The sequence below is a fragment of the Ictidomys tridecemlineatus genome, chromosome 1 (assembly GCF_052094955.1).
Source record: "Ictidomys tridecemlineatus isolate mIctTri1 chromosome 1, mIctTri1.hap1, whole genome shotgun sequence".
NCBI lineage: Eukaryota > Metazoa > Chordata > Mammalia > Rodentia > Sciuridae > Ictidomys > Ictidomys tridecemlineatus.
In genome coordinates, this window is record NC_135477.1 from 96227858 (window position 1) to 96250824 (window position 22967).

Here is a 22967-nt window from a genome sequence, read left to right on the forward strand (position 1 = left end):
CTTTATTCAAAAATACTATCTTTCTTCTTTCCAACATGCCCTGTGGTTCTTCTCCACTCTTCTATCAGATCTGGTTCTTAGAAATCCAGCTCAGGCCAGCTCAGGTTCTTAGTTTTTGTGACATTGGTAAAATTGGGATATGTTCAAAGGCTAAAGAAACATTTTATAACATCCTGTATTATTAATGTGCTCCTATAAAATTTCTTTTTGGGAGCCCTGGTGAGTGTTCTTGTCGTAGGATTGTCATATGGTCGTCAGAATATCCTCAAAATTAATTGAGACACATAAGTCATAACTAAAACATTTAAACAGACTCATATAACTTGAAAATATAGCATTTAACATTTAGTTACCAGTGCAATGCTTGAAATGTAAGAGGGTGATGACTTACTAGGCTCCATGAAAGCAGGGTTTCAATTTTTTTTAGAAAGATATACAAAAAATATATATATATATATATACTGTAATGAACCCCCCCCGCCCGTATCATTCAGCTTCAACAATTTTATGTACTTAACCAACCTTGTTTCCTCTTTTACTCTGCAATGTTTTATTAGATTTAAGTATTTTTTTAGTTGTCAATGGACCTTTATTTTATTTATTTATATGCAGTGCCGAAAATCAACCCAGTGACCTTGAGGCATTTTAAAGCAGTAGTTTACTTATTAGTTTAAAGCATACATCTTAATTTCTTGGAGCACAGCCCTCATGTTTTTATGACTTCACCATCCTCTTTTACATATGACCTTTTTATTTTGTACTTGCTGTTTTAATTTTAAACATAGAAGGAACAATTTCTAGACAACAGAACAGCTGCTAGAGAAAAAATAGAAATAAAACAGCTAAATGATTGAAGGTTGACACTTAAAAGAATAGCTTTATAGTTAACAGTTTGGTATCCCAGAAATAAAATATCTGATAAATATGTTAACAAAAATCAAAAGATTCCTATCTAATATTGAGAATTTGTAGTTAGAGAGCTGAGAACTATTGGAAAATAATGACTAAACTTCAGAGGGTTGATAATCTTCCATGTAGATCATAGTTAATGATAAGAAGCAGAAAATACTAATTAATCCATTTACAAAGTCTAAATTATTTGATATGTGAGGCATAAATGAACACTGAAATGTACTTTAGATTTCACTTTAAGTTTTTAAAACAGGTTTTGAATATTGAACTGTAAATGAAGTTCATTGCAAATGACAATGTTGTCCTTTTTCTCCAACACTCTGTCTCTTGTTTTTGTCCTCTGATCTTGTTTCATGGACAATCATCACTTCACTCAGGTGCATGGGCAGACACACACACACACATACACACACACACACACCATTCTCTCTCTCTCTCTCTCTCTCTCTCTCTCTCTCTCTCTCTCTCTCTCTCACACACACACACACACACACACACACACACACTTGACTTCTGTCTTTTGTGGCATTGTCCTGCTGTCTTCTCTGTGTGATGATGGAGCTTCTGGAATCAAAAAACCTGGGTACCCTCCTGTGCAATTACATTTACCGCATTTGAGACATTGGGCAAGTTTTTGCCTTTATGGTTTTTTGTTTCCTTATTGTAAATTAGGGATTGAAGTGAGCTAACATATAACACAGGCCTTCGAGAAAAAAAAAATGAATTCTCATCCAAATGCAAGATAATCTCAGGAAACACCATGAACGGGATAGTTAAAAGACCAGTTTCGAAATAGTTCTCCCAGGAAACAAAACACACCCTTAGTCTATTTGGCTTCCTGTTTCTGCACCTCCCACCTGCAGCACAGGCAGATAGATATGAAAGATCTGTTGGCTTCTTTCGCTGATATGTACTTCCCAGTTAATGTGAATCACATAAGCCTTCATTTATTCACATGACGAGTACTTAGTGAATACCTTTTGTACCATTCACATGCTATGAACTATGCTAGGTGTTTGGGCATATCAATAAAAAAAAAAATCTTTGCCATTTTCGAGCTTAGCAATCTATCTAACAATGGAAGGTGGGTGGAAGGAGAATGACAGGAAAGGTAACAGATCATAAATAACAAATGTTGAAAATAACTAAAATGCACTATATGTTAGAAGATCCGAAGCACTGTGGGAAAAACAGAAATAGAACAGTGTAAAAGGGATGGGGAGGATTTCAGGGAAGGGATTGCCATCTGGGCTGAAAGAAGAGGGTTAGTTGCTTCATCAAACAGGGAGGTCTCTGTGGGAAAGTGACTTCTGAGCAAAGACTTGAAGGATAAAGGAATTACTAAGAGAATATCTGGAAAAGGGTATTCTGTGAAAGAAATCCACAGTGCCAAAGCCCCCAGTCGGAGCTTTCCTGGCATGTTTGAGAACACCAGACAGACACTGTGTCTGGAGAGATGTGAGTCAAGGGAGAATAGCAGGAGAAGAGCTCAGAAAACAACGTATTACCTAAAAACACCACATCTAACACTATGATTCTTACTAAAACTGTCAAGAGTAAGCTTGTTCTGTATATTTTTAAAGCAAGGTTTAAGTTTTTGTTCTAATGCCTAGAATTTCTTTTCACTGGATATTTGACTATTTCTTAGGTGTTACATCATCGAACAATGCACTTACTGTCCTATTTTTTTGCTATTCTCCTTCAATCTTTTCCCTCTTTTGTTACTTTGAAACATTACACATTTTGCAAAAGTGTGAGCCCCTCCTACCCACCCACTAAATTTGTGTTAAAAGTTGCTCCCAGTAGTTCAGTTTGTTCTTGAGTTCTAATCCTTGGTCTCATCAAAATCCTTCTAAATTGTTATTCTGCTAGGAAATCCTTCTATGTTACTCATCCAGTTTCCCCGCCAAAAGCAACCATTACCAAGAGAGAAAATTGAGTGGGTCCCCATTCTTATTTCACTGCAAGAAAATGGAGAACCTCATGAACCCAATGTACAGATCACATGAATTTAAAAGTCAAGTCCATTTCAAGTTTATGGATTTTTTTCTATTATGGGAATCAGGATATATTTTCATCCCAATATTCATCCATTCCTCCTCCCACCTCTTATCCCAGGCAGAAAAGGAAATTTTGCACTGTCTCTAAGACAGAAGAATAATTGTGTTCCCTGTTAAATTCTCTTCCTCAGTTTAGACTCTATTTATTTTAATTCATATTTTTCAGATAAAACTATCATTCAGTTTTTTGCCAGGTTTGTACTAGGAATGATTTAGATTTTTTTTGAGAAATTTTAACTAAAACAAGTTAGACTAACATTATTAAAAAATATTTAGAACATGATTTTTAGGACAAAAATTTTTTAATGGTTGTAATTATTTTCTAACACCTATTTTACACTGTCTTAATAGCACACTTTAATAATAACTTTTCATTCATTTTATTCAAATTCTGGCATCATATATATCTAGCTTTAGGTTAATTTGTTCAGGCTTCTGTTTGGTTTTGTTTGTTTGTTTTTGAAGTTGAATGTCAAAATACCTTAAAAGAATGTTTTAAATTATAAAATATTCAAGAAAGAAATTGAAGAAGATCTCAAAAGATGGAAGAACTTCCCATGTTCATGGATATGCAGAATTAATATTGTCAAAGTGGCCACACTGCCAAAAGCAATATACAGATTCAAAGCAATCCCCATCAAAATAATGCCAATGACATTCTTCACAGAACTAGAAAAAATAGTTCTAAAATTCACTTGGAAGAATAAAAGACACACAATAGCCAAAGCAATTCTAAGCCTAAAAAACAATACTGGAAACATCACAATACTTGACTTCAAGTTATGCTAAAGGGCCTATAGTAACAAAAAATACATGGTACTGGCATAAAAACAGATACATAGACCAATGGTACAGAATAGAAGACACGGACAGAGATACAGTTATCTGATCCTTGATAAAGATGCCAAAAAAGATACATTGAAGAAAAGACAGTCTCCTTAACAAATGATGCAGAGCAAACCAATTATCCATATGTAAAAAAATACTAGACCCTTGTCTCTCACCTGGAACAAAAATCAACTCAAAATGGACCACAGACCCAAGAATTAGACCAGAATATGCAATTGTTAGGAGAAAACATAGGGTAAACACTCCACCATATAGGCAGAGTCAATGACTTTCTCAGTAGGACCTCTAAGGCTCAGAAAATAATGCCAAGAATTAGTAAATGGGTTAAAAGTTTCTGCCAAGCAAAGGAAACAAATAGGAATGAAAAGAGAATTTTCAGAATGGGAGAAAATCTTTGTTTGCTACTCTCTGATGAAGGATTAATATCTAGACTACAAAAAAAAATTCAAATAACACCAAAAACCCAAATAACTCAATTAATAAATGGTCAAGTAAATTAAGCAAACACTTCTCAAAAGAAAAAATACAAATGGCCAACAAATATATGAAAAAATGTTTAACAACATTAGCAATTAGAGAAATGAAAAATCAAAACTACAAGAAGATTTCATCGCACTCCAGTTAGAATGGCAGTTGTCAGACAACAAACAACAATAATTGCTGAAGAGGATGTGGAGAAAAAAGAAAACTCTTACAGTGTTGGTAGAATTGTAAATTAGTACAACCACTATCAAAATCAATATGGAAATTCCTCAAAAGACTAGTCATAAATCTGGACCAGGTGGCACATACTTGTAATCCCAGCAACTTGGGAGCCTGAGGCAGAAGGATCACAAGTTCAAGACCAGCCTCAACAATTTAGTGAGGCCCTAAGACACTTAGCAAGATCCTGTTTCAAAATAAAAAATAAAAATGGTTGGGGATGTGGCTCAGGGGTAAAGTGCCCTGGATTCAATCCCCAGCAAAAAAAAAAAAAAAAAAGACTAGTCATGGAACCACCATATGACCCAGTTATACCACTCCTTGGTATTTATCCTAAAGAATTAAAGTCATCATTCTACAGTGATACATGCATCCCAGTCCAATTTATGGAATCAGCCGAGGTGTCCATCAGCAGATGAACAATTTTTTTCAAAATGTGGTGTATATATACACAATGGAGTTCTGTGCATTCATAAAGAAAAATAAAATTATGTCATTTGCAGGAAAATGGATGGAACTAGAAATTATTTTGTTAAGTGAAATAAGCCAAATAGATGGTCAAAGGTTACATGTGTTCTCTCATACATGAAAATTGGAGAGAAAGAAGGAAAAGAAAGGTGAGGTAAAGGGATCTCATGAAAATCAAAAGGAGATAGGTAGAAGAAAAGGGAACCAAGGGATTAGTGGTGGGGAGACAGGGGATGTCCTAGGGAGTGATATTTGCCAAATTATAGTGTTATATTGTGTGAATGTATTCATACATAACAATAAATCCCATCATATGTACAACTATAATGTACCAATAAAAATGTGGAAAGAAAAAAAAAAAAAAAAGGATGTTTTTGTTTCATTTTTGTTTTTGTTTGGTACCAAGGATTGAATCCAGGGCACTTTACCACTGAACCACATCCCCAGCCATTTTTATTTTTTATTTTGAAATAGGATCTTGCTAAGTTACTTAGGGCCTTACTAAGTTACTGAGGCTGGATTTGAACTTGTGATCCTCCTTCCTCAGCCTCTGGAGCCGCTAGGCTTACAGGAGTACACCACCACACCCAGCCAAAAAAAAGAATGTTTTAAGAAGAATGAACAAAAAGGAAACAACACTCCTGAAGTTTGGAAGGGTTCTGTGTATGCAATCAGTATATGATAGAAGCACATGTCACTGGAACTTAGCAAATGGAGGGAATTTGAGAGAGCTTGCATGCTTTTCTAAGTCAAGGCTGTTAATTGGCAGTTTGGAGAATTCAGAAACTATAGTTGTCTATTCTTACCTAGCTTCTAGCGATAGTTTGTTTCATTCTGATTCATACTCCCCCCCACTCCCCCCACACACACACAAATACACATATCCTCCTTTACTGGAAACACGGTATTCTCTAATGGCAGTTGGTAGAATCCTCATCACTTTCCAAGCCTTTGAGCAATTGGCATAGATTGCTTTGGATGCCCTTCACTCAGAGGAGATCAAGCTGATATTTTCTCTTTTTTATTTTTTTTGAAAATCCAAGGCATATATTGTGTTTGGTCATCCTACAAGCTGCCCTGAAAAAGAAAGAAATAAATTGAACCAACGCAAACACTCTACAAAGTTTTTTTCGTCCAATTTTAAAAATCAATATGGTTCTTCTTCAGCCAAAATAGTCATATTAAACAGTTAGTCAATGATAAAGGGTAAAGAAAAATAAAAACTGGGGTGTCTTGAAAGCCACAAGAAAAAAAATCCTGTAAAATATTAGCAGATTCAACTATACAGTGAGTGTATTTAGAAACCTTAAAGACTTCGATATATGAAAAATATCATAAGCACATATAGTGCATCCCTGGAAGGGAATACGAGAAATGTGATTCCATGGTTGTCTGCAATAAAGGGAACTGAGGAATTAATTTTAAAGAAAACAGTGTACTGCCCTGATGTAGTACTGTATAGGGGAATGGTACTCTCATAAATTGCTGGTGGAAGTCTAAACTGCACAGCCTGTCACAAAAGCAATTTCCAGCATCTATCAAGGACTTTAAAATTGTCATGACTTTTATCCCAGTAATTCCATTTTTAGGAATTTAGTCTAAGGAGATAATCTAACTGTGGGGAAAGCATTTTTTAAATATTTTTTAGATGTAGTTGGACACAATACCTTTATTTTATTTATTTATTTATTTTTATGTGGTGCCAAGGATCAGACCCAGTACCTCATGCATGTTAGGCAAACACTTTACCATTGAGCCACAACCCCAACCTTGCAGAGGAAGCATTTTATGCAAAATGTTATTAAAGTATTTTTTATCAATTAAAAATATAGAAAAACTTAAAAGCTCAAAATTAAGGGAATGGTAATAATAAATACAGTTGAATTACATAATAAAATTTTACCTAATCATAAATTTAATAATAGCAAAGTGTTGTGTAGAAGAAGTAACATGACTTTTATTTAATTTATGAAATGATCTTTTTTTATTTATATATGACAGCAGAATGCATTACAATTCTTATTACACATATAGAGCACAATTTTTCATATCTCTGGTTGTATACATAGTATATTCACCAATTTGTGTCTTCATACATGTACTTTGGATAATAATGATCATCACATTCCACCATCATTTATAACCCCATGGCCCCTCCCTTTTCCTCCAACCCCTCTGCCCTATCTAGAGTTCGTCTATTCCTCCCATGCTCCCTCTCCCTATCCCACTATGATCAGCCTCCTTATATCAAAGAAAACATTAGCATTTGTTTTTGGGGGGATTGGCTAACTTCACTTAACATTATCTAACTCCATCCATTTACCTGCAAATGCCATGATTTTATTCTCTTTTATTGCTGAGTAATATTCCATTGTGTATAAATGCAATATTTTTTTTATCCATTCATCTATTGAAGGGCATCTAGGTTGGTTCCACAGTTTAGCTATTGTGAATTGTGCTGCTATAAATATTGATGTGGCTGTGTCCCTATAGTACGCTGTTTTTAAGTCCTTTGGGTACAGACCGAGGAGAGGGATAGCTAGGTCAGATGGAGATTCCATTCCCAATTTTTACAAAATGATCTTAATATGAAGAAAATATTCTGGGTTGTTAACAATGATGATCTTAACATGTTAGACTGGATTTATGCCTACTTTCTTCTTAAATATTCTTTCTCAATAGGATAAATTTTCTAAATTTTTTTTTTATTTTGAATAAACAAGTGGATATGAACAGGAGAAGCAGAGAGGAAGAAAGAGATGGAGATGGTTTCTTTCTACCACAGTCCTTAAGCTAAAGACCACAGGAGCCAGGAGCCAGAACATTCAAAGCAATCACAAATGTTACCTACCAGCGTAGACACTACTAATATCCCTTTACGGTCACACTCTTCTCCTGCCTGCTTCCAGGGCTGTGACCCTCTCTAAAGGGTTGGCATTATGTGATTCAGGTATACAAAAGTAACAGAATCCTTGCCTCAAGAAAGGACAACTTTATGGTTCAACTTAATCCCCAGTTCCTGCAGATTAGGCCAAGACAAGGATCCTTGAGAGCACAAAGAGAGAGAGACTTGCTTAAGAATCATGTGCACTAGAATCCTTGTCTCAGACTCTGCTTCTAGCAGAACCAGCCTTATATACCTACCACAGACTAAACACACTGCATTTAGGTAAATACAATGGGTACGTAATTAAAAAGTTAATTTCTGGGGCTGGGGTTGTAGCTTATTGGTAGAGTGCTTGCCTAGCCTGTGTGAGGCACTGGGTTCAATTCTCAGCAACACATATAAGTAAATAAAATAAAGGTTCATTGACAACTAAAATATATATATTTTTTTTAAAAAAGTAGATTTCTGAGTAATGCCACCAGGTATTTGGTCACAAGTATCCAGGGTAACTTACTGATATGATGATCAAAGAAGGGCTTCACAGAGGAGTTATAATTTAAGCTATGGTTGGGAAGGACATTTCAAGAGAAAGAAAAGTGTAAAAGTAAGAAACTATAGAGGTTGTCTAGGCAATGTCTGAAGGTTTTTGGGAGATGTTGTCTTCAATGCTGTTGAAAAACAAATAGTACCGTGTTGGTTTCAGTGATACCAGGCCTGTTGATCTTCCTCTTCCTTCTTAACTGGCTCATTTTCAGTTCCACTTATGGGATTCTCCACTTCTTTTATTTTCCTGAATGTTGGTGTACTTCATATCTCTGCCCTTTGCCTTTTATTCTTGCTCTGTGCTTTCTGGACAATTTTGTTTATCTTTTCAACTATCATCTATAAACTTCTTTATAATTTATACTATGGTTTGAATGTTTGTGGCCCCTCCACCCCTAAATTCACATGTTGAAACCTGATGCTAAATGCAATACTATTAAGATGTGAGATCTTAAGGGGTGACTAGGTCATGAAGGTTCCACCTTCATAGATAGAATGACAAATCCTTATAAAAAAGGCCTGAGGAAACTTGTTCCACCCTTCTCTACTGAGGACATAAATAGAAGGCACAATCCTTGAAGCAGAGGCAGCCCTGACCAGATAGCAAATGTGCTAGCTCCTTGATCTTGGATTTCCCAGCCTCCAGAACTGTGAGCAATAAATTTCTGTTGTTTCTTCATTACCCAGATATTTTGTTATAGCATCTCAAATGAACAAAGACACATACCCAAATCTCTGCTTAGATCCAGGGCACTATACTCGATAGCACACTCCACATGGCAGCTGGAAAGTCACGCACACAACTTGCATTTATCATGTTCAAAATGAATCTTAACATTCCCCACACCTGATACACCTCCTAAATTTATTATCTTAGGAAATGATACCACCAGCTCTCTAATCCCAGAAGACAAAAACTCAAGACATCTTGGCTTCCAGGCTCACTCTTTCCTATCCATTCCCAATATGCATATCAAACCTGTTGCCAACACGATCTATGCTTCCATCCAAGGACATGTCATAACTCCCTCCCTTCAACTTTCTGGCATCTTCTCTGGTTCAGACATTTATCCTTCCCAACATATATTATTGCAATAGTCTAATAATAGTTTTGATAGGTTTCCATGCCTTGGTTTGTTCCTCATCCAGTCTATTTTCAATGTTTCTGTCAGAATATTTCTTTTTTAATTTTTAAAATTTTTAAAAAATTAGTTATATATGACAGTAGAATGCATTTATGCACTTTGATATATCATACATAGATGGGATATAATTTCTCATTTTTCAATGGTACAAAAGAATATTTCTCACGCAAAAAGATGTCAGTGACACTCATAAGTGAAAGATTCTCAACTACTTCAGGCCATGAAAATCTAATCCCATAAGCGTGGCACACAAAATTCTTCCCACTCTGATTTGGCCTGTTTATCCAGGGATCTCCTGCCACTTCCTTGCTCACACTTTCCTGAATTACTGAAAAAATCCATAATATCCTAAGTGATCCAAACTTTTGTATCTTTGTGTATTAATTCCCTCTATGAGAATGATTTCCCTGACTTATTGCCCTTGACAAAATATGTTGAACACCTTTCATTGCTTTCCATGTGAAACTCTCTTTTTATAGGTAGGATTAAGTAATCCTTTTCTATTTCCCTATTATTTTGTATGTACATTTATTATAGCAACCATAATACTAAGTTCTCCTTGTTTGCATGGATATATCCTTAAGAAACTGAGTGTTTTGGCAGCATGACAAAGAATTTTCATCTCTGTAAACACAACACTTAATGTAATAACGAGGTCCCACTGGACTCTCAGTTAACTTGCTAAAATAATGAAACTTTATTTTAAACTCATCAGCAATGCAATCCACAGTGATCACTAAGATCGTCGCTATTTCTTGTTACTCCCACTGCCTACATACTCATAAACAAAATGAGAATAATTCAATCCATTTTTCAGTTCAACGAAATTAAACTGTTTAAACAAACAGGATATAGGTGTGTCTCTTTGTACATATAGATAGAGCTATTGGTATGATCATGAACCAACTGAATTTTATCTTAGTATAACACCATGGTTGGTACTGATGTAAAGATAATCAGTAAAACAAGAGAAAATATTTCGGGTCAGATTTAAGATTTTACATGAAATTACCACTGCTAGAAAAAATAGCAATTTCATGTTAGATGGATGCCAGGAGATGTGTGGGACTGACACATATGGAATAAAAAATTATAGAGTTTAGGAAATTGATGTTTAAAAAAACATGTTAACCTGACTTAAACATTACATGATGTGCACATGTATCAAAACATCACACAGTACTCCCATTAATATGTACAATTTTATGTTTTATGCATCCATTTAAAATTAGTTTAATTTTAAGATAACAGAGTTTCAGGCCATTTTCTGTATTTTAAAAATAATTTTGACTAAGCTGTTGTAAAAGACAGTCTTTTGGGTTTAAGCCTCCTAGCTCAACTGAATTATGTCCCAGGGCAATGAGAAAAATTGCTGGCAAGATCACTGAACACTGTTGGAAGACTATTTTAGACTGTTATTTGGAAGCTGTTTGTACACAGGAGTGTAACAGCTGCACTTCACTTCAATCCAATTCCGGTCTTTGCAATTTACTCTAAGATGTGCCAATCCCCAGTAAATTATATGAGAAGGGAACAATGCAATCATTATTTACCCAAATTGTAATGCATTCCTTACTCCAGGAGTAGAATTAAATAAATATCTAAATGGAAGGGTTTATGTGTGGAGGTTTGAAGTGCCCGCACATGCAACTTTTATTTAGGGTTTCAGGTGGGGTGATGTGGAAAATGATTTCAATATCAAAGAATTTGAATGCTAGTGGGTTTTTTTTCTTCTTTAAGCATGAAGAATTAAATCTACCTCACTTTTAAATGTTTCTCAATGTCATGGAACTCTGGATAATATATTAAAAACTCATACACATATGGCTCAATGTTGGGCAAGTAAGAGAAAACTTACCTTAAGCAACTCAAGTAATTTCTCTAGAAGGGAAGGCAGAAAGGAGGGAGGGAGGGATTGAGGGAGAAAGAACGAAATCTAAAACCTGTACAGTACCTAAGCAATCCTCTTACAGGGCATCAACTATCTCCTGGCCAGTTGGGCAGAGGACAAGCTGCCATGGACCCTGAAAGCAGGACCACATGGCACAACAGTAGCATGCTCTTTGAAGTCAAAAGTTTTAGAACATTGAAACTTAGTTTTATCAGTATCAGTGGGACTATCTTATTAAATAATCTCTTTAGTCTCCATTTCCACATTTGAAAATGAACTTTGTGACACCATAATGCCTTTCAGGACAAAACAACATATTTTTTATTTGATGTTTTTCTAAGTGGTCCTCAATAAATAATATCTTTTTCTCATAGCCATGGAATAAATAGTACATAAAAGTAAAAACAAAAAAAAAACTATCTTCAATTAAACCTTACTTTCTGAACTCCTCAACGATTAGTGTCATGACTTTTTAGATGAATGGAATGTTTGTAGCTCCAGGAATTCTTTCTTTCAGTGAAACTAAATTTTAATTTAAGAATTCTTATGAGTCTAAGACTCAATGGAGAAACTTTTTTGCCCTCAGTAGGCTGTTTGGAAGTATTTCTTTATATTCAGGCATTTTGATAAAGTCTGAATACTGTAGTTAATATTAGGTAAATATAGATTTGCAAGGCATGGTGGTACACACCTATAATCCCAGCAACTCAGGAAGCTGAGGCAGAAAGATTCCAACTTCAAGGCCAACCTTAGCAATTTAGTGAGTCCTTAAGCAACTTAGCAAGACCTTCTCTTAAATTAAAACATTAAAAAAAGGTTTGAGAATGTGGGTCCCTGGTTAAGCACCCCTGGGTTTGATCCCCAGTACAAAAAAAAGTTATTTCAATATTTATGAATAACTTAATATGATTTAAGATTCATAGCCCATGATGCCCAGGCCATATTGTACTGAAGGAACAGTTAAAATATGGTGTCAGAATAAGAGTAAAGATAATATCCATTAGCAAAATGGAGCCCTATCCCAAAGATCATTGCTTTATTAGTTCATGTATTCAATAAATACTAATTGAGCATCATCTATGAGCCAAGCACTCTCCTAGGTACTAGAGATATGATGGTGATCAAAAATAGACATAATTTTTCATGGAATTTATAATCTATCAAAGGAAATGGAGCAAATAACAAAGAAACCTTCCTAGATTTAGGAAAGGGAGAGACTTGCCATTAAGTCCCTTAGGAAAAAATGCATGAGCTGAGTTACAATGAGACAACTGCTGCAAACCAGTTAAAAGTGGGGAGAGTTTCAGGGAGAGCATTAAGAATGGAGAGAAGACCATTTGCAATGACAATATCGTTGGAGGGAACCTAGTATATCCTGGGAACTAAAAAAAAAGAATCCAATGTCTGAGTTTCAAGGAGTGAGGGGGCAAACTGTGGAAGAAAAAAGGGAAGATTAATAAATGTCAGAGTTGATTTTCATATCATATGTAATGAGAAACTTTAAGGGGTTCAAGCTGGAGAAGTGAATTGGAGAGAAAACAACAATATATTCAGATATGCCTTTTGAAAAGCCCACTTTTCCTGAAATATAGGATACAATTGTGGGGAGGAAAAAGCAAAGCAAGATGAATTTAAAGACTATCGCAGTTAACTGTAAAACTCCATTTCCACTGCAAAGAGTTTTAGTTAATATCCCCTCCTGGGAAGCTAGGAAAAATATTTTACTTCTCTTAGAAAACTTATGCTTTATGATAGAGATGGAGGGACATAGACTAAGGAATATTTAGAAGATAAAACTTATGGAACATAAAGATACTTTGGTTATGGGGACAAGGCACAGGGTAGCGCCAAATGTACTTTGGACAAATAATAATGTCATTCATTTAGGGAACACTGAAACGATCTTATTATAAACTAAATACATAATCTTCATTTCACATTTACTGGGTAATAGGCATTGTTCTAAATACTTCCTATATTTTATAAAATTTGTTCTGTATAGTAACTCTATGATATATGCACAACTGTTCTCTCTCCATCATATAGATGAGTTATTGACACAAAGAAAAATTAAGCTACAGATAACAAGTAGTGGATCCAGGTTTTAAGTCCAGAGTCCATGCTTTTAACCATTGAGCTATGCTGCCACCACCCCCATTCCATTCAAAACACCATCCCCCATCATATCTAGAGATTTGTTTCACTTAGTTTGCTCAAAGGAACTTGTTTTTTCCTTTGGGCTTTTATTCTCTTCTCATAATCATTCCTGATGCTTGCAATAGCGTTCTAGTTGCTAAATTGCTATTAATCTCCAGGCTCAAAATTATGCATCTTTGGATTGATATTTCTTCTAGAATATTGGTTGTCACTCTAATATGGGGTTGAGGAATGTAGAGGTACAAATTCTAATTTCCATTCCTGATTTTCCAAATAAAAGTTCATAGACAGGCTGGGGGGATATGCTCAGTTGGTAAAGTACTTGCCTAGCATGCACAAGACCCTGGGTTCAATCCCCAGCACCACACATGCACGTGAGCATGCACACACACACAAACACACTCACACACACACACACCAAAGTTCATGGACAAAATAGACTCTATTAGTCCACTTGAGCTGCCATAACAAAAAGCCATAGATTGTGTCGTTTTAATAGTACAAATTTATTTTCAGACAGTTCTGGAATCCAGAAGTTCAAGACTGTGATGCTAGTTGGTTTGGGGTGAAGGCTTTCTTCCTGGCTTATAGACAGATGATTATTCACTGTCTTCACATGATGCAGAGGGTGAGAAAGAGAGAGGGAAGGGAAGAAAGAGAGCTATCTCTTCTTCTTATAAGATCACCATCCCTTTTAGATTAGGATCCTCTTCTACTTTATAAAAAGCCTTATCTCCAAATACATTGGAAGTTAGAGCTCCAATGTGTGGATGAAAGGGAGCACAATTCAGTCCAGGGCATAGATCCCAGAATCTTATTTAAGAAAAATAATTAAAAATTAATGCATATCTACTCAAGGGTCTCTGAAACTTCAGTTTCTCTAGCTTAAATGGTTTGGGGGTGGGGGAGAGTCAATTAGACTTCTATTTAGATATAACTGGAGGAAACACATTGAAAAAGATGAGAGAATTGGAAGCAATTTCATTTTGTGAGCGTGACTAAATAAAGCAGAGGTCACCCTGCAAGAAGTGTTGACAATAGCTGATCTTCCTGCCTTGGCAACTCCAAACCCTCAATCACAGTTATGGTCACCAAGAGCCATCCAATATCCATGGAAAACACTGGAGTTTACAAGGACTTTCCCCAGATTGCAGATGCAATGTCTCCCAGGGACTCCAGGAATAAGTAAGAGATTTAGAAGGGAGTTGAAGGGCCGAAGACTTTGATTCCTCATGCCCCGTTCCCAAGCTGGCCTAGCCTAAGGACATACAGATTACATCACCTGTGGCATCACCCAGGCTGCATGACTCTAACTTAATAGGAAAATTTAAACTAAAACATTCTTCTTCTACTTATGCTGAAGTCTAAGAACCATCTCCAAACAAATTATCCATGTATTCTCATTTTTCTTACAATGTGACTCTAAGTATATCTTCTCTATTAGGATGACCAGAAATTTACCCAGGACAAAGGGGTTCTCAGGGATGCACTCCTTTCAGTGCTAAAACCTGGGTAATATGAGCAGACTAAAACACTTTGTCACCCTAGGTCAAGCTCCTATCCTAGGAAAGAAGGAGATTCCTCTAGGTGGGATCAGAGAAAATATTGTCCCTTTACCCCCAAAACAGGGTACCTAGACCCAGTAGGTTATCCTTCATTCTGATTTGACTCAGAGTTAGTCCTTTTTCTTTACACCTCTAAAAGATAAAGGATGGTCACTATATGAGCAGTTTGGAACTTAAGAGTCCTTGTGTTATTTATAAAACTAGGTGGCTGACCTGTAATTTGCTCATTTTGGTTTTTTAAATTGGAATAAAACATTATTTATCTTGATTACTGAGTTTTGGATGCCTCCTTGGTTTTACACCTGAGACAAGGGCCTTGTTTGCCTCATCCTATTCCCACCCTGCCAATAAGCAAGGTTCCTGGTGATTCCTGGTGACCACTCACCAACCTCTAACATTCCATTCCTCATGTCTCCCAAGTATATCAAACACTCAATCAGACTAAACTGATGGGTATGCCCTGTGATTCCCAAATCCAAAGTAGTTTAACAATGTCAGGCTTATGTTTTGGGGCCTTTGCTATACTTATTTTAAAATCAAATGATGGTGATTTGATTCCCAGAGAAGAAATGCGTAGTATGTGCTTTAAATTCCAGCAGAGGTATATAATCTGATGCAGAAAACAGCATGGTGTTAGGAAGCACAGCTTTTTAAATCAAATGAGATCCTTGACATTCACAACGATAATACCTTGGGCAAGTTAATTAACTTTAATGAACCTCAATTCTATCAACTGTAAAATAAAGATAATACCCACCTCATGAAATTGTTTGTGAGAAATATAGACATTAACATAAATAAACTGTGCATTAGGGCAGCTGGCAGAGTGAGATACTGGGATGCTAATTCTCTTTCTCTCTTCACCTTTGCAGCCAGGTCTCCTCACTGCTTCACACCAAAACTATTTCTGAGACTTTAATATTTGTAGATATAGAATTTTGTCTTAACAAGTATATTGAATGTATTTTCAAATTTTTCAGAAATAAAATAGCTATTTTGTTATTATACCATAAGGTTCAAAATATAGTTTATTATGTATTCCCCAGAACTGTTTGATATCAGAAAAGTAAATAATCAAGCTAAAGGTCTCTAAAATCTAATGTGGTTTTTAAAAATAATAATTATTGAGCCCAGCAATTTTTCTCTTTAAGTTCCCTGGACACTACTGATACTCTCGCTTTAGATTTTTAAATGAAAGAAAGCTAATATTGAGAACAAAGTTCCCCTTGGGCAGAACTTCCCCAGACTCCTGAGCACTCTGAGCTTGCTGCTCCCACAGTTATTGTTCCCATATTTATTTCTCTGTAAGTTAAAGTGTTCCCATCATTATTATGTGAGGGGAAAGAGAAATCACTCATAATACTATCTGAAATATTTTCCAATATAAAACAAAAATAACAACACCTGACTGAGGATATGTGAGGTCAAAAGAGATACAAAAAAGTTATGTTGACTGCTTTTCCAGCTATACCTTTATTCAGAGCATCTGGATAAAGAGGCAAGCGACTCTTTTAATCTTTTATTTTATGCTTTGACAATATCTTAGGAAACACTATACCTAAAAACAGAGTGCAATCTATCATCCTTCAATAATGTCTACATTTCAATGAGGAATACTCTGAGAATCTTGTTCTTTGGTTGTAATTCATTTCTTAATGTAATGCTATCAACTTTACAGCAACTAATGGATTACACTCCAAGGCCCAGTGCCATTAGACGCATTTTAGAAAATTTCTATTAAGTATGAGCTCCGTTATGCTAATTTTAATTGATGGGGCTTCCATTAACTCATGAAAAAAAATAGATATTCTAAAGAAACTAGTGGCAATGATGTTTGTGTTTTTCAAAAGTTATAGTGTCATTAATTTTTAAATAACTTTTTTTTAGTGTCTTGCATAAGAGACTCAATTTTATCCTTTGACCTTGATTTAACCACATAGGGTTGGGGCTAGAAGAGGTCACAGAGATGGTACAGGTAGTGAAAGTTTTAACAATTCACCCAAGACCAGTAATCTAGGTGAGAGAGATCCAGAGTTAGAACCCAGGTTTACTGATTTCCAGAGCATGCTTGCCCCGCCGTCACTACTACATGACCATTGCCTTGGTCTTCCTAATGCTTCTTTCCCCAGGCTTATTTATGTGAGGAGAATGAACATATTACTGTCCCCTTCAGGTGAAAGTAGGTCTGCATGATAACTTCAAAGTAGAACCCTTAAGGAAATAAACTCTAATAAACATACATGACAGAACAGAAATATTTGTTGAACTCTCAGGCAATAAGAGAAGTCCCTTTCTCTTTTTAGTGTCCTCTTTAAGAAACAAAATAAAAATATGCAAATTCTAAATGGAAAAATGCTCTATTAGTGAGTCAGACTTTCAAAATAATGTGAGCAAAGGAAGTGACTGTCAATGCGTGGGTGAGGGTTTTTTTAGAAGTCACATGAAAAAAAAAATAGCTCTGTATGTACAGTTCTGAAACTTTCTTCCCCCACTCTTCATGGCTTCCTTGAATCTCCAGGCTACTTTGGACTAACAGATTCACTTTGCTTTCTGCCCTCTTGTTTCACACACCCCAAGATTTCACCCACGAACACTGTTGTTTTCTCTAAATTGTCCATGTACCTACCAATACTTTGTGACTTTGCCATTGCTCTTTCATTGTCCTGAAATGCCATCTCACTCCTTTTTCTCCACTTGATAAAATCTTAGGCTTCTTGCAGACACCTGATTTAAAACCACCACCTCTTGAGGCTTCACGCCTCTAAATTTATAATTAATAACTACTTGCCATAGTACTTTTGTTTCGTTGTTTACAGAAATCGATCCAGTACACCTTGTTCTTTAGAGTGCTTGTTTGTCTTCCATTAGATTCAGATCTTGTTGAGGCCTAGAAAAAATATTTCATATGTATAGGTACCGAGGATATGTTAAGTATCAGGAATCCCAGAGTAAACACAAAATAAGCCTTTGCTTTCAGAAGCCATCTTACTTCTAGCATGAAACCTTAGATGGTATTCCCCTATCAGAAAGCTGACTGACACAGGATTTGGGTGCAAATTGTTTATTTGGTAAGTGAGGTGTGAGGAAGTAAGATGTAAAGAAAGTAAAGCAGAAAAGGGTACATTAATGAAGAGTCAGTTTCTGCTGTGGGCAACTAGGGCCCAGTCTTCCTGAGTGAGGACCCTCTGCAATTTCATGTAGAACATGCCTCAGATCACACTGAAATGAGGAAGCAAGAGCAGGAATCCCTCTGCCTTCCTGGTTTGAGGGTTGGTCCTGGGAGTGGGGACAGCAGGAAGTAATTAGAAGTCACTTTTGTCCTCCTCCGTATTCAGGTCAAAAACACTCCTCTAAGTCACCGGAGAAAGCCCAAGACAGAGCCCCAGCTGCTGGCAGATGCTGTAACTACCCATCAGTTGAGGTGACCTTCAGGGAGAACCAAGAGGACAGAAGCAGAGCAGAAGCAGCCTCAGCTGCAAGGCCTTACACCGTTACTGTTGAGTTTAATGAAATTGCTGAGTTTAAACAAACCTAGTTACTACTCTTAACAGAATGTAAATGCTGAGAAATATTGAGTTTACCCTTTTCTAAGGAAACTAAAGAGTTTCTTAGTATATTTTTCTTACGAAATGCTCTAGGTAGATTGATAGATAGATACATAGATAGACAGAAATATCAGATTTGAATTTTTTTTTTGTGAAATACTGAGGTTAAAAAAAAAGTTTAGTTCCATAAGTAATTTGGTCTGTTCCTGATGAAGAACCTAAGCATTTACTTCATCTACTGATGTATGTATGAACAATTAATTATGTTCAGTTATGTTCAGTGTTTTAGGATGAATAGATTTTTACTGGTTTTAAAAGTAACACTTTTAAGATGTTTGAGTAATATTTTTTATTCATTATAACCTTAAAAATAAACTTATAAATTCACATTCTAGATCCTAGAGGCTAAAAAAAAATAATCTAGTGATTTAAATAATTTGGCTAATTTAATGTGTTTGTGTTCTAGACCACTCTGCTCCAATTTATATGTAAAATTATTTTATTTACTCTGTACTTCCACAAAATAATATAAAACTCATATGTATTACAAATATATTGGAAACAGAATGTATACACACATATAGGAGAACATTTCATTAAGTAAAATATATTTAATGAAAAAATAATCACTGAACATCTACCATAGTACAGTGATAGGTCTATATTCAAACAAATATTTATTTAAAAAGTGTCTTTACATCATCAAATGGTTAACCATTACACTATTTATTACATATGTATATATAAGAATATATAAATAATACATACATAGCTATATACTTTCTCTTCGCATATACATATAAATATATAGAGGAGGTAGAGGGGAGAAGAGAAGGGCATAGAGACAGAGAGAGAGAGAGATATACAGTATATGCCAAAATAAATTTAAATTGAATACTTTAAAATTACTTATATTTTATTATTTTTTCTGGAGGAAACCTATACTGTTATAATTATTTCAGGAAGATTAAGTGTACTTTAAGAAATGTTTGCTTACTTTTTCATCACAGTAGTAAATTTTGGTAATTCTTTAAATGAATATATCATATGTGCACATTATGTTGGTGTAACTTTAACACACAAAAGAAATACAAAAAGCAAAATAACTGCTTCTTAATATCATAATAAGTTTAATCTCAGTTATTCATCAAGTATTTATTCAATCTTTATTCTATGATTATTTTAAGCTCTGGGAATACAGCAGTTAACAGAGGCGATCCCTTGCTTCATGAGCTTTCACCCCACTCTCATATGATGTGGAGGAATCAGTCTTTCAGTTTTCTTTATTATCTTTATCATAAGCTCTTAGTACTGTGATTATTATATCTTGCAATCAGACTATATCCTATACTCCATGGACTGTTCATCGGTATTGATGAAGGATTTTAAGTTTTGAGAAGAAAAATCCTTTATTCCATTTCATATTTTATTAACTATACAGATGCATTATTAGAAGTCTTGAGTTGGTTATCATAGAACTTATATTATGAACCTTGGAAAGAAACAGCAACCAGTATAAAAAGTGGATGTTAAAGTTATTCCTATGTGGTTGATTTATTTTACAAATAGATTTATAATCTTTAGAAAGACATTACTAATGATTCCACTTGCATAACACATAATTATAAGGAAGGCTTATGGCTTCAACACTATTACAGTAACCAGAAAAAATGTCCAGCCACAGGGCTAAGAACTAGGAATTAGCTTTGCTTTGAACAAGGATAATCATGCTACCAACATCTAATAATAATACACCCAGAAATAATACAGGCCAAACTTACAGCTTACTCCTCCTTAAAATGAATCAGCTAACTTAAAACAAAAACACTGACATTGTCAGGTACTGACACAGTAAGCCCCCCAACAATGGGGCATTATTTTCCCATTTAACTGATGAAGGAACTGAAACCAAGTGATGTGAAGTGACTTGTCAAAAACCATAAAGCAAGAAGTATTCAGAATGTGCATTTTGAATCACTATGTCATTTGTCCCCAAACTCACTCATCCCTATTCAGACTACCAGTCCCACTAAGTCAGGCCTCTAAGTCAAAGAATAAAGTCTGGAGCACAGTGTATAATTCAACTCACTGAATCCATGCATGTAATTTGACACTTTTCTTCAATATATTAGGATATAAGATAGAGTAGAGCTATTTCCTTGGCCTTATACTTAAACTTTCCTTCAATTCAACATTTAAAAAAAAGAAATGAGACAGGAAGCACAATTATAATTAAACTCTTGCCCCTCTCCTCGGCATATACCCAAAGGACTTAAAATCAGCATACTATAGTGACGAAGCCACATCAATTTATATAGCAGCTCAATTCATAATAGCCAAACCATGGAACCAACCTAGGTGCCCTTCAACAGATGAATGGATAAAGAAAATGTGGTACATGTACATAACAGAATAGTACTCAGCCTTAAAGAAGAATGAAATTATGGCATTTACTGGAAAATTGATGGAACTGGAGGCTATCATGCTAAGCAACAACCCCAGGGGCTGGGGTTGTTGCTCAGCAGTACAGAGCTTGCCTACCATTTGTGACACACTCAGCACCATAAAAGTAAATAAATAAATAAAGGTGTTGTGTCCATCTACAACTTAAAAAAAAAAAAGTTTTAAAAAATATATAAAATAAACCAATCCCCCAAAACCAAAGGCCAAATGTTCTCTCTGATATTCAAACACTGAATAAGCAGGGGTGGAAGGTAGGGTGCGGGGAGAAGTTCACTGGATTAGACAAAAAGGAATGAGGGAAGGGAGGGGGTGTGGGAATGGGAAAGATAATAAAAATGAATCACACATAACTTTCCTATGTTCTTATGTGCATACACAACTAGTGTAACTCCACAACATGTACAACCACAAAAATAGGAAGTTATACTCCAGGTATGTAGGATATGCCAAAATATATTCTACTGCCATATATAACTAAAAAGAACAAATAACCATTTAAAAAAATTAAACATTTTGTCATTTTTTATTATTAATGTACTTGAAGACAAATGACTTCCTAATAATCTCTTAAATTATGAGATTATCTCTACCCTCCCCCCCCCCCACACACACACACCAAAATCTACTCTATGACCAATGGGCTAAAATCAGAAAGAAAATAAGACAGGCATAATGGTACACATGTATAATCCAAGCAACTCAGGAAGCTGAGAAAGGAGGATCACAAGTTAAAGGCCAGCCTGAGCAACCCAATGAAACCCTGTCTCAAATTAAAAAAAAAAAAAAAAGATTTTAAAAAGGACTGAGGACATAGCTCAGTGTTAGAGCACCCAGGGTTCGATTTACAATACCACAAAGAAAAGAGAGAGAAGGACAAGGAGGAAGAAAAGAAGCAGAAGGAGAAAAAGAACTATAAACCAGGCTTGTTGGATCTTAAACCAAATGTAACTGAGTGTAACTAGAGTCTCCCAAATTCCACTCCTCCCCTTACTGACAATATCATACTTGCTCCCTGAGATCAGCTACAATTGAAGAACAATTTGCCCACTAAGAAGTTTAGCAAGACAGGACACATAAAACAAAAGTAGAGCTGGGGTTGTGGCCTAGTGATCAAGCACTTGCCTAGCATGTGTGAGGCACTGAGTTCAATCCTCAGTACCACATAATATAAATAAATAAAATAAAGGTATTGTGTTCAACTACAACAACAACAAAAAAATATATATATATATATTTTTTTTAAGGCAAGGGGCTACTTTTCCCACCATCAGTGCCTTTCACAGGTAATTCTAATACAAAACGAGTATTTGGGGTGGTTTATACTAAAAATTATTTTCTTAAATTGAATGAAATGTGGACAAGTAAACAGAAATAGTTCTTAATTTTTTATATTCTTTGGTAATTAAATGATGGGGGAAAGCTGAAGTTTGGACTTGACAAATGGAGATGTAAATGAAAAATTGAAAGACTTTGCCATGATATACATTCAAGACAGTACTTTTGAAATCCATATGACTTATTTTGTAAGTAGGCCTTCATGTAGGTATTTCAAAATGGGTGAGATTCATTTAAATCATTTTCTCCTCCCAAAGAACATGAACCCCACAGACATGGACTAAACTAACCTGTTTTTCAATATCAGTGTCTACTGGGAAGCCAGCCAACTGAGAAGAAACAACAACTGTCCAATGTGATAGAAACAAAATCACATGTAGTATAGTCAGGCAAAATGCAGTTGAGGAAGGTCACACTGATCTCAGTCTAAAGTAGGCTGCATTTG